Raw genomic sequence first — 12,148 nt, forward strand, 5'->3', positions numbered from 1 at the left:
ACGAGCTTATCGTATAGCGCCATAAAACTGGATACCGTGAATCCCAATCGTTGTGCAACTGATTCATACGAAAGGGTGCGTATGGCAAAATGAGTTGCCGAGACTAGTTGCGTTAGAAATAAAATAAACTAACCTAAATTACACGGCTGTTGTTAAAGTTTATTGAATTGAGAAGTACGTACCAGCCGACGTCCCCTGACTATAATGGACCGGCAGAGACTAATTTCACTTTGTTCGCTTTTTCTTGCCTTTTTCATTCTTTTATTTTCCGTAATATTCAAAATAGAAACTAAATTATCTTCTTCTTAGTCGTCTTTTACCGAGGCTTACCCTGGGCGCTCCGACTCGTAACTTGCTTAATTTTACATTTTCGAGAGGAAGGACCTAAAATATAAATGACGTGAATATCATAATAGTAACCGCATAGAGAAAATTTCCTCACTGCTGTTTGATGTCTTTTGCAGGTCTCCATCTCTACGGACGTAATGCATGTATGGAGATCAACTAACAAGGTAAGTGAGATTTAGAATCTTTGAGAAGGCGCTGATTGCGTTATATGCACTGTTTTATGTCGTTGATGTCAGCAGAAATCTGTATTATCATTGGAAAACGCAATAAGTAGCTTCGTCAGCAGCATCGCTTTATTAAAAAAAAACGCAATAAGTAGCTTCGTCAGCAGCATCGCTTTATTAAAAAAAAAAGGAATCGTCGCCTGTTTTCTGATTACCCCCACACTGATGGTTCATATATAGGAAACTGTTAAATTTATATGAGAGAGATAATTACGTCTCTACAGAAACATCTGCATGTATAATTTGCTGGTCACTGCAAAGTGCGTGGTTGAGGCTCCAATTCATTTTACCATACATACGGGTTCTTCTTATCCCAGTTCTATGATGGACCACGTCTAAGGGATCTAAAGGCAAAATCCTTGAAATAATTTAATATCTTGAACACAGATATTGAGGAGAAAGACTGTTCCCCAAGTTTTATAAAACTTTTGTGAGATTCCGGCTACATTATGGGTTCACTGTGTAATGATCAACGAGACCTACAGTTCTCAGGCTCATCGTCGCTGTCGTCCCCGTCCGGATTAGGCTGGCCACGGGTGTCTACAGTACCCCCATACCGTGCCTCTTTACTGTGGATCCATCATTTGCCATCCTTTAGCAGATTTTCGTAACGCGTCAGGCGTATAACTTCTTCCCCTTCAGAGAAACCCTGTCATACCAAGCCGTTGTTAATCCTGGTATGGAATAGATTTTTGTAAATTGCTCGTGGACAATGAACCCATTTGCGAACAGCACAAAGCACGATCTAGTGGCACTTAGGTATGGGACAAATAAACATATTACCTCAGCGATCGAGTCGATTTCCGCCTTGGTTACTGAAGTGGTCCTAGATAATTTTAGATTTAGTGAGGTGCAGAAGGGACTGCACACCTTGATATAATTTTTATTTGTTTTTCGTATTTTTTTAAAAGCAGCTGCGTTTCTATACGGTAGTATTTACAGATGGATCCAAATAAGGGAATTCATTTGGGTGCTCTGTGGTAAGGGCGGCCACGGCGTGCGAAACTTCACCCGTGCAACGTGTGCGGGCCTGTCACTTCACTTCCTTCGGTTCTTGTAAGTACACGGAACAACGCGACGTTTCATTTAGCACTGCGGTGGGGCATTTTTCGGCCGGTACAACTCTCTGAGTTCGGCAGCATCGTACTGTCAGCGCTGTTTAACCTTCGCTATTTGTTCGTGGTCTGAGGGACGTTCACAGGTGCAGTGACTGTTTGCACAAAAACAGGCAGTCTAGCGGTATGTCTTAACAATCCTTTAAAATGAATGGGAAGAGAGGGATGAGAATTGTCAGTTCACATAAGCGACAGGTACTACATATTTGCTATTTAACGACATTACAGTACCATGCGGGAAGAATTTAAAGATTTAGTTGACAATGAAAGAACAAAGAATTACATCGACCGACAAGCGGGATTCATTGCTGTGCACGTTAAAAAAGCTCTTTGAGATAAATTTGCAGCTCTGGAGCACGTGAAGAAATTGGTGGTACGAACAGTAAAATTTCTGAAGCCGCACTTATTGTTCCGTTGTCAGTTGCCACAGTTTTCAGTGGAACTGAACGAAGACTATGGCGACTTCCTATATTACTGTAAATTATTTTGGTTAAGTTAAGAGGTATGCATGGAATAATTTTCCGATTTAAAACTCGCTGTTATTGAGTTTATGAAGGACAAAGGAGTGCAAAACGAAAATCAGAACATCCAGAATGAAGTGTAGACTTCTCATTTTAAGTGGACTTGACTACACGCTGCCCTTAGTAAGACATCGTAAGGTAACTTCTTTTTGATTTGATGGGGATGCATTTAAAGAGAAAATCGCGTTGTAGAAGGGACACATTCTGACAAAGAAAGTCCACCTCCATAAGCTCAATGGTGCTAAAGAAAACACGGATTTTGAAGAATTCATTGTGGCCTTGAAAGAATTACGAGGATAGTTTTATAAAATTTTTGAGGACGCTGTCAGTCATATCTGTTTCCGAGCTGCTTTCGAGACCGTTTGCCGTTTCAGCTGAAAGCACCACTGTGCATGTGCAGATGTAACTGATTGACCTGCAAGATAATTCCAGTTTTAATGACAAATCTTTTTACGTTAAAAGTGTCCGTGTCCACATTGCTTCCCTCAGGTAGAGTTTCCAAGGCTCCATAACGAGTTCGGAAAAAAAATGGCTCTGAGCACTATGGGACTCAACATCTTAGGTCATAAGTCCCCTAGAACTTAGAACTACTTAAACCGAACTAACCTAAGGACAGCACACACACCCATGCCCGAGGCAGGATTCGAACCTGCGACCGTAGCAGCCCCGCGGTTCCGGACTGCAGCGCCAGAACCGCACGGCCACCGCGGCCGGCGAGTTCGGAAAAGTGTTACAGTATTTTGATCGACTTATTTGTGTGAAAGACCTGTTCTCGATTATGAATCTAAATATGCCACAATTACGTGGCAACTTGAGTGCGAAACTCTGTGAAATTGTCTGCATCTATCCGAATGCCGACAGTTTGTACAAGAAAAAAATTATATTATCTCCTCAGTGCGCCAAAAATAATTATATAATACTGGATATTTGTTTTGTTTGTGACTATGTTGTTGAGAAATGTGAAATATAAAACCAAGTAGTATACAATGTGACTGTAATGCCATTTAAATGCGGAGCGTTCGCAGTTTTCCTCTCTTCCTCCTCTTTGCGGTTTACGACATGGCGTGGCGGTGGGGAAAATGTGAAGTAAGGCTAAGCGCTTTGGCACTCGTGCCCGGGCACAGGTCTTGAGCCGAAATCTTGGCCGCCCCTCCTCTCTAGTGTTCCGTGATAGTTTGTTAACACTTATTTACCAAATGGATTTATTATGTTTTGTGCAGAATTATAAGAGATCTTTTTGGTAATGGGTCATATGAGACGTATTCATGCTGCTGAATTCATCTGTTTCCACCTCTTTAACGTCCTGTAGTCTACACTTCATTGATAACAGAAGTCCAAATTATCCAGATTTTCAGTCTACAGAAGGTGCAGAAAGAGTTATCATCAGCAAACGCTGGAGTTTAGGGAAGCGAATTGATATTTGCAGCAGCTAAAGAAAAATATACTGGTAATCACGTGACTTACTGTAGTGTAGTCCTAAACACTATCTCCTCTCAATTGAAGTACGAAGTCATACATAGGTGGGAGTAAAGTGGTCGAAAGTAATGGACTATAACCAACAGTTTATGAATTTAACTACTTGGTGATGGTGTAGCTTCTTCCGGTCACTCAGTTGAGATGAGTTCCTTCTTACTCGCCTACGGATAGCACATATTCCGATGGCGTACCACTTCCTCCTCCGATGAGAGGACCTTTAAATGTGTAGTGTTTGTGGTGTACAATTTTCAGAACGCCACATTTTAGCTCACTGCATTTTGTATTTGGACGAACAGGCAGAAGCTAGTTTACTTGCCCCTTAAACTCAAAATACGCACATACACCAACGATGGAACTCGATAAGAATGATTTATTGTGTGACTACGTGAGCTGTAACCCTGTCTTCCAGATCTCTGCAAACATGTGCTACGGAGGGTAATTACTGAAACTTCCTGAACCACAAATGAATCCTAATTTCACGAAATCCCCCATATAACGAAGCTGCCACTCGTCAGTGTACAATTCTGGGAATACCATGACATAAAGACAGACGGAAAATGATAAGTACTTCATTACTCGTTGCAATATACGACTAAGCTTAAACAAGTAAGTTACACATTATTACGGCTGGCCATGTAACTTTTGTTAAATGCTGCACTACACCTCAAAGTGACACAGATACATGACACCATTTTTTCAACATAGTCACTAAATCTCTGTAAACAAGGGTCGGAATGTTCAACCAAACATTCAGTTCCTCGACGATCTAAATCTACTCCTTCGTCACGGAGCCATTCTAGAACCTCTCGTTCCTTCCAAATGTTCTTTCAGTATACCGATAAGATGGAAATGACATGGTGCAAGATCCTGACTGGATATCGAAAACGTTGAAGCAAAGCTTTTGTTGTATGCGCCGTGGGTGGTGTTGCATTGTCGTGCAGGAAAACTTAACTTTCGATGACTCTCGCTCTTTACATTTTGCCCACAAGAATCACACTGTTCCAAGCATTTCAACTTTGCAGTAAGTTTCCAGTCGGCGCGATATTTCACTCGCACCCTGTGATGCAGCTGTTATCCGTACCGTAACAGAACTGGCTCTGCAGGAAATCCCGAACATGTAATCTCTTCTGATAATGCGCGACCCCCGCTGCACAATGGTCTTAGCGTGGAATGAGATGTTTAACTTTCTGAAGTCCCTGTGTATAATGTAATTCAAGTAAGAAGACTAACAAAACAATGTACAGGTGCCACCACGCTCTCTCTCTCTCTCTCTCTCTCTCTCTCACACACACACACACACACACACACACACACACACACAGATACACACACACAAGTAGACCTGCTTGTATTCGTCAATTTTTTAAGAATTACATCGTCCAAGGCATTCGTAGACACTTGCAGAATTTCTAGAAACACTCGACTTGAGACACTCTACACACAATTTTAGGTGACACATCTAAACGTTGTACAAAGACATGATTCTGAACGGCATTGTCATTCTTTTGCATGTAAGACTTAAGATTTGGAGTTGTGGATCAGTAGTTCGTGCCTCATTTCGCACCACTTAGCAATTTCATGTTAGTGTTTTTGTCACATTAAAACATATCCTGCTAGCCAGCGGCTGTTCTTTATTCGCTTTTGTTCTAAGATTTGTTCTATGTAATGACAGAAACGTTCTTACATTTCTTGACTTTTCATCGGATGGTAGTTGTACGAGATTGCTTTCTACACGCTTTTTTGCTGACAGAAAGAGGAAGCACGCAAGGAGTCGTTGAACCCTCGCTGACAGTATATACCTCTATTTCAAGTTTATCGGATTACCATTTAGTGATAATCATCTCATCCGTCAGATCCTTAACAAACATATTTTTAGCAAGGAGTAAGTGACAGATTTCTAGCTCGTTCTGTATTTTTACTGTAGATTGTGAACTTTTTAGAGCTTTTTCTGCTATTATCGTGTGTCAAATGCTGGGCTCATGTCGTACATCCATAAAAGCTGCTTTACATAAAATAATTTCCGCACTGACAAGACATTGGATTCAGTACTTTGCTGTACAGGTATTTTTGTTCCAGCTAACAATGGAGCTTTGTTTCTGTCAACTTTTGTCTTTCCCTTATTATAATTTAGCATTTCTTAACTAGGTGGCTTCAGTCTTGGTAGTACTTATGTGACTCTTGTTGCGTATTTGCCAGTTCTAAATAAATGAAGCTTTTTCTGTAGGAGTCTGTTTATTGTCTGTCTGTCGTCGACAGCATATTCGTAGTTTTCAGAATCCAAATGTATACACATTGAAAGATACCAGTGTTGGTACCAACCCTGAAAGAATTCAGTGTACGATTTTTTTGTATTGCGATATCTGTCCGTCAGTTTTTACCAAAGAAAAAAGTCGTTAACTCAGCTAACTACACTGCACTGTATGACGAACCTATCACAAATAGTTGTCTACGAAACACTGAGTTACCGAGTTCATCGGTACTATGTAACTTTTTTAATGAGAAGTAAAGCAACTGGTATCGAATTATTTAGTACAGTTTGATTTTTGACGTCTTTTCGGCAATGATTTTACATAGCTCTGTAAAGTGAACGGGTGCCCCTTGAACATTAGCAACCAGAATGGTACTGATTTTCAAGCGAGCCATGTTAAGAATTCACAAAGGAAGCTCCTTCGGAAGCCTAACGAAAAGCGGCAGTCCAGCTAAGGCCATATTTGGCAGTGGTGGTCAGGTGATGTGCTTCATCTTGTCCGTAAGATAAATGCGGCCCTCCGACCTTCGCCTCGGACATTCTCGTTCCATTTGCGTGGCCGGTCGGTCTTTTTCAATTGAGGCGGTTTGGCTTCCTACAGTTAATAGCGCCGACATGATTTGTGGTTGCTTTGTTCCTGCCGCGGCGGAAGCGCTGCCCGCCCCGAGACCCAGCTAAATAATGTGCAGGGCTGCACAAAGTTCTCGTCACCTAGAAAGACAAAGAGGGACTCAGGTAGCGTAAGCACACGTACTATTGCATCTTGTCACATCCGTCTGCTCAGTCTGAAACATGTACCGAGTAGTTATAATTAAAGTGTAGCTAATCACAGAGGTCCACTGAGGACTGTAATTATCGTCTGGCAGCGAAACTTGGTAAGATATTCTAATGTGTTAATGCGGACCCGATTTGCGCTGGACAAAAATTAGTTGCAACTTGGCCACCAGGTGCAAATCCGGCGTTTTGAATGCAAGAAACACGTATAGAAACGTTTCCATATTTAATCGATTAGGGACGGGATATGAGCAGAAAAGGCCAAACAATTGAGAAAGACATAATTTTCATTTTATCATTAACGCCCCTTTACACAATTTGCTCAATATGAGCACCGGAAAAGACGACTAGACGCCGTATAACACCAGATATGCACTTGATGGCCCAAAATTGCAACTGTTTTATCCGGCGTAATTCGGTTCCAGATTAACGCATTAGCAATCTACCAAGTTTCGCTGCCATACGATAATTACAACCCACACTGGACCTACGTAATCAGTTGTACTGTAATTATAACCAAACGGTACTGCAACTACCATAATTATCGGACGTGCGTTAAGAATCTTCCTCTAAATGTAATTCCATATCACAGGCATCATTGTCAATAATTACGCCATTGGAGATATGTTTCTCTGCCTCGTGATGACTGGGTGTTGTGTGCTGTCCTTAGGTTAGTTAGGTTTAAGTAGTTCTAAGTTCTAGGGGACTGATGACCATAGATGTTAAGTCCCATAGTGCTCAGAGCCATTTGAACCATTTTGGAGATATGCTCGGCCGTGAGGCAGTCGTCTGGTGATGAAAGTAATTTTCAGCGCTAATATTTGACCGACAAGGAGAGGAAATCAAGCCACCTATGGGTTCTTGGTCACCAAATGTGGACCGTGGGATGAGATAGATTCCGAACATCGTCGTATATTATTGCAGACTGAGGCCATATGACACACGTTTAGTCTATACTGACAGGTATAGTCCACTTAGTGGTGCCGTTATGACCGTGCAGAAAACATGAGGTTGTAAAGTTTTTGACGTGTTTATGGGAAGACTGTTCGATGCAGAGAAAAAACAACCAGCTATATGTGTGTACATATTAAGGTACCACATATAAAAATAACTGAAATTATACCCATTACACCCTGTATACACTCCTGACCATTAAAATTGCAACATGATGAAGACAGCATGCAACAAACATCAAACTGGCATATACTGCATGCTTGCTTGCATGATGTACTTCATTTGCAGACTGCCAGTTACAGCTATAAGGAGCGACATGTTTTTAGGTTTGTTAGTACCTCCAAGGACATGTGATAAGAGCAAGGCATTAATTTTTATTTCCCCTGGGCAACAGGTAACGTGTGGACACATGGGCGCACTGCAAGTTGTAGGTAGGTGTAGCGTCTTCTCAAATCAGGAATGATTCTGCAGCACACGTCTCGTTCAGAAATGAGAAGATTGTATTATTCCTCGTCCAATAAGGAGAAACGTCTACCAGCAGGCGCCAAAATACAACAGCAGCAACATTGTGGCGTATCGAGACTGCGGTGTATCGTTTTGTGATATTGCCGCACATGTTGGTTGGAACAACTCGACTGCTATGCGGATATGGAACCGATAATTTCAGGAGACCTATACTGAACTCCTTACAGGAGCTCAGCGACCCCATGCGACTAGCGCCAGAGATGTCAGACGTTGTATGCTCGGCCATGCGGGATTGTACCGATACGCCACGTACTAGCGCCAGGGAATGGGCCTTTTTGCAGCAAGACAAGTATCCACGCTGACAGTGCGACGACGCCTGGAACCCACGGACCATTAGCACTGTAACCTTCGTTGTGGCTTCCCCTGACGTGGCAACAGACAGAGGCGAGCCGATACTGGTGCATCCAACAACATTGGACACAGGGTTGTCATTGCATCATCTCTGCAAGGGAGTTCCCATTCTGAACACAGCATCAAGATGGATGTACTCATGTGCTGAGGCTTCGAGGAAAACGAGTGTTTCCAAATTGCCTTTTTCATGCTCTTACGGGACCAAAACCTGCCGCTGAGTACATAAAACGATCACCTGTGCTTTGCATGGCCGACAATTTGGACAACAAGCTTTATATTTCTGACTTGCTGGGGTCGGTAGCTGTGCTCTGTCATTGAGGTCTCTGTAACGTTGTCTTTAGATCTTGATACAGAGGATGTCAGACTATTGCCTTGACCAGCACGTTCCCCAGGGTTGATTAGAGGCTGGCACATCTTCTCTCGGCAGCCATTACGACTGAAGAACTCTGGCATAGACTTGATGCAGCATGGATTGATTCAGCCATATCAGTCATCTAAGCTCCCTTCAACTCAGTGCCTTGTTGGGATACAGCCAATGTTGCTGCTAGAGGTGGCAACTCTGTGCACCCTGTACATCCCCGAATCTACAGCTACATTTATACTCCGCAAGCCACCCAACGGTGTGTGGCGGAGGGCACTTTACGTGCCACTGTCATTACCTCCCTCTTACGTTCCAGTCGCGTATGGTTCGCGGGAAGAACGACTGCCGGAAAGCCTCCGTGCGCCCTCGAATGTCTCTAATTTTACATTCGTGATCTCCTCGGGAGGTACAAGTAGGAGGAAGCAGTATATTCGATACGTCATCCAGAAACGCACCCTCTCGAAACCTGGACAGCAAGCTACACGCACTGCAGAGCGCCTCTCTTGCAGAGTCTGCCACTTGAGCCTGCCAAACATCTCCGTAACGTTATCACGCTTACCAAATAACCCTGTGACGAAACGCGCCGCTCTTCTTATTGATGTATTGCTACTACTGTACTGTGTAGTGTATACGCACAACAAGTACAATTTAGTTGTTTCCCATCGTTCCTGGTGTTGTTATTTTTATGGCCAGCAGCACTGTTACACATCTGACAGTCGTGTGACACACACGAAAAATATGCATTTTGCTTGAGCTCCAGACATGTTTCGCTTATTTCCTTAAGACGTCCTTTGCAGTTTGGACTAACATAGCAAGATTATCCTCGTAGTTTTGATGCTGATCGCCACATTCCTGCCTGTGAGTTCATTCACATCAGATTGCGTTCCTTACCAAGACAAGGTGGCTGCCAGTACAACTGGACCTGAGCACTGGTTCCACCTAAGGAGGGCTATCGCTTGCTGAAAATCAACCTGAGCCAGCACGGATAATGTTCGAAAATCGGACACCATCATCATCTCTTACAGCAGAATATGCAAAGGGAACCGAAAGGGTTTGTTAAGGAACGCAAGAGGTGTCGTTTTCAATATGGACACTACTGTTAGGGAATAGTGCAGCTTCTGTAGGGCAAATAAAAATGTCTTTTATTGACTCATTACATTTCTAGACCAGGTTACATTTCTGCAAACAGGTGAATCCATCATGGCGGTTTTTAAGATTAAATGCCCAAAAACAATTTTTACGTGTTAGTATTAATGGCGGCACTCATCTGAAGACTGAATCGAAAATTACTCTTTTCTGCCGCTAAATGAGGTGATACGAGCAACTGGGGAAGAAGAATCCAGTCACTAAACCGTTCAAAAAATTAAAATTCTTTTTTCATACCTGATCCACTTCCGCTGCCTACTCAACTGATCTGAGACCTGCGTTTCAAAGTCTCTGTCTGTCCTTGATATATTAAACTGGAACATATCCTTGGTCACCAGTCTTCGCGGATTTGACATTCTTAAAGTTTTCTTGAGGAACTATATCAAGAGCCCTATTCACGAGACCGCTGTGCAATTAGACGTTGACCTACTTCTCTGGGAATGTGCAGCACAGATAATCACTCTACATTAGATATTTGTCAACAAGAGAATCATAAATTACTACATAGATACCACTTTTGCAACGAACATTATCGTATCATATAATACAAAGTATTGTTGTTTACTTTACTTAAAGCACTGTCTCTTTAGCAGAATGATCACTCTACCTTTGACAGCAAAGCGGTGCGGATGGAGCTGTTTACACCCTCACCGTGTTGGTGTTCTATAGGATACAGGACAGGATTCTGTGCAGGCCAGTCCATTACAGAGATGTCATTGTCGTGTAACCACTCCGCCACAGGCCATGCATTATGAACAGGTGCTCGACTGTGTTGAAAGATGCAATCGCCATCCCCGAATTGCTCTTCAACAGTTGGAAGCAGCAGGATGCTTAAAACATTAATGTAGGTCTGTGCTGTGATGGTGCCACGCAAAACAACAAGGGGTGCAAGTACCATCCATGCAAAATACGACCACACCATAACACCACCGCCTCCGAATTTTGCTGTTGGCACTACACACGCTGGCAGATGACGTTCACCTGGCAGTCGCCATACCCACACCCCGCCATCGGATCGCCACGTTGCGTCCCGTGATTCGTCACTCCACACAACGTTTTTCCACTGTTCAATCGTCCAATGTTTACGCTGCTTACACCAAGAGACGCGTCGTTTGGCATTTACCGGCGAGATGTGTGGCTTATGAGTAGCTGCGCGACCATGAAATCCAAGTTTTCTCAGCTCCCGTCTAACTGTCATAGTACTTGCAGTGGATTCTGAAGCAGTTTGGAAATTCTGTTTGATGGTCTGGATAGATGTCTGCCTATTACACATTACGACCCTCTTCAACTGTCGGCGGTCTCTGTCAGTCAACAGACGAGGTCAGCCTGTATGCTTTGGTGCTGTACGTATCCCTTCGCGTTTCCACTTCATTATCGCATCGGAAACAGTGGACCTAGGGATGTTTAGGAGTGTGGAAATCTCGCGTGCAGATGTATGACACAAGTGACACCCAATCACCTGACCACGTTCGAAGTCCGTGAGTTCCGCGGAGCGCCCCATTCTGCTCTCTCACGATGTCTAATGACTACTGAGATCGCTGATATGGAGTACTTGGCAGTAGGTGGCAGCACAATGCAACTAATATGAGAAACGTATGTTTTTTGAGGGTGTCCGGATACTTTTGATCTCATAGTGTATACTTCTCCCCCAGTGAACTGATGAAGCAAGCAAACAGTTGCTACCAAATAAAATTTTTATCATTAATCTTAAATTTTTATCAACTTTCGTTTAAGTTTTTTGAATTAGAAGATCCGCAGCTACACTTTGTTTTTATTTTCTTTTATTTTAAGTAGCGTTCTCCATTGCGAGTATCGGAGATAAGGAATTGTGATATGTTTTTTTAAGTTTCTATGACATTTGATTTATAGTTTAGGAGATAATCAACAGGGCCGTTTCTATCATTAGCCAAGACTAGGGGGCCGCCTAGGGCGGCAGAGGGCACAAAGAGTTCATTTCAGATCAAAGATTGAAAATTGTGCAAACGAGGAGGAAGAAATGAAAAGAGTAGCTAAGTGAGCTAAGGATCTACGGCCGCACGACTTTTCCGGCGGAGCGGTAATAAATTATATACACAAGTTTTCCCGGTGATTTAGTCTACCTAGTA

At 42.9% G+C, this 12,148-nt stretch overlaps 1 protein-coding gene across 5 annotated transcripts in view; it reads left to right on the forward strand.

Annotated features, from left to right (window-relative positions):
- The window catches only part of LOC126248622 (protein O-linked-mannose beta-1,2-N-acetylglucosaminyltransferase 1-like), a 2,277,756-nt gene that overhangs the window by 1,787,031 nt on the left and 478,577 nt on the right, over window positions 1-12,148 (forward strand). For all 5 annotated transcript variants that reach the window (XM_049949790.1, XM_049949788.1, XM_049949787.1 and 2 more), the window contains one exon: window positions 465-512. The gene's annotated coding sequence lies outside the window, so the exon portion shown is untranslated. The remainder of the gene's footprint in view (window positions 1-464; window positions 513-12,148) is intronic.

The sequence above is a fragment of the Schistocerca nitens genome, chromosome 3 (genome assembly GCF_023898315.1).
Source record: "Schistocerca nitens isolate TAMUIC-IGC-003100 chromosome 3, iqSchNite1.1, whole genome shotgun sequence".
Taxonomy (NCBI): domain Eukaryota; kingdom Metazoa; phylum Arthropoda; class Insecta; order Orthoptera; family Acrididae; genus Schistocerca; species Schistocerca nitens.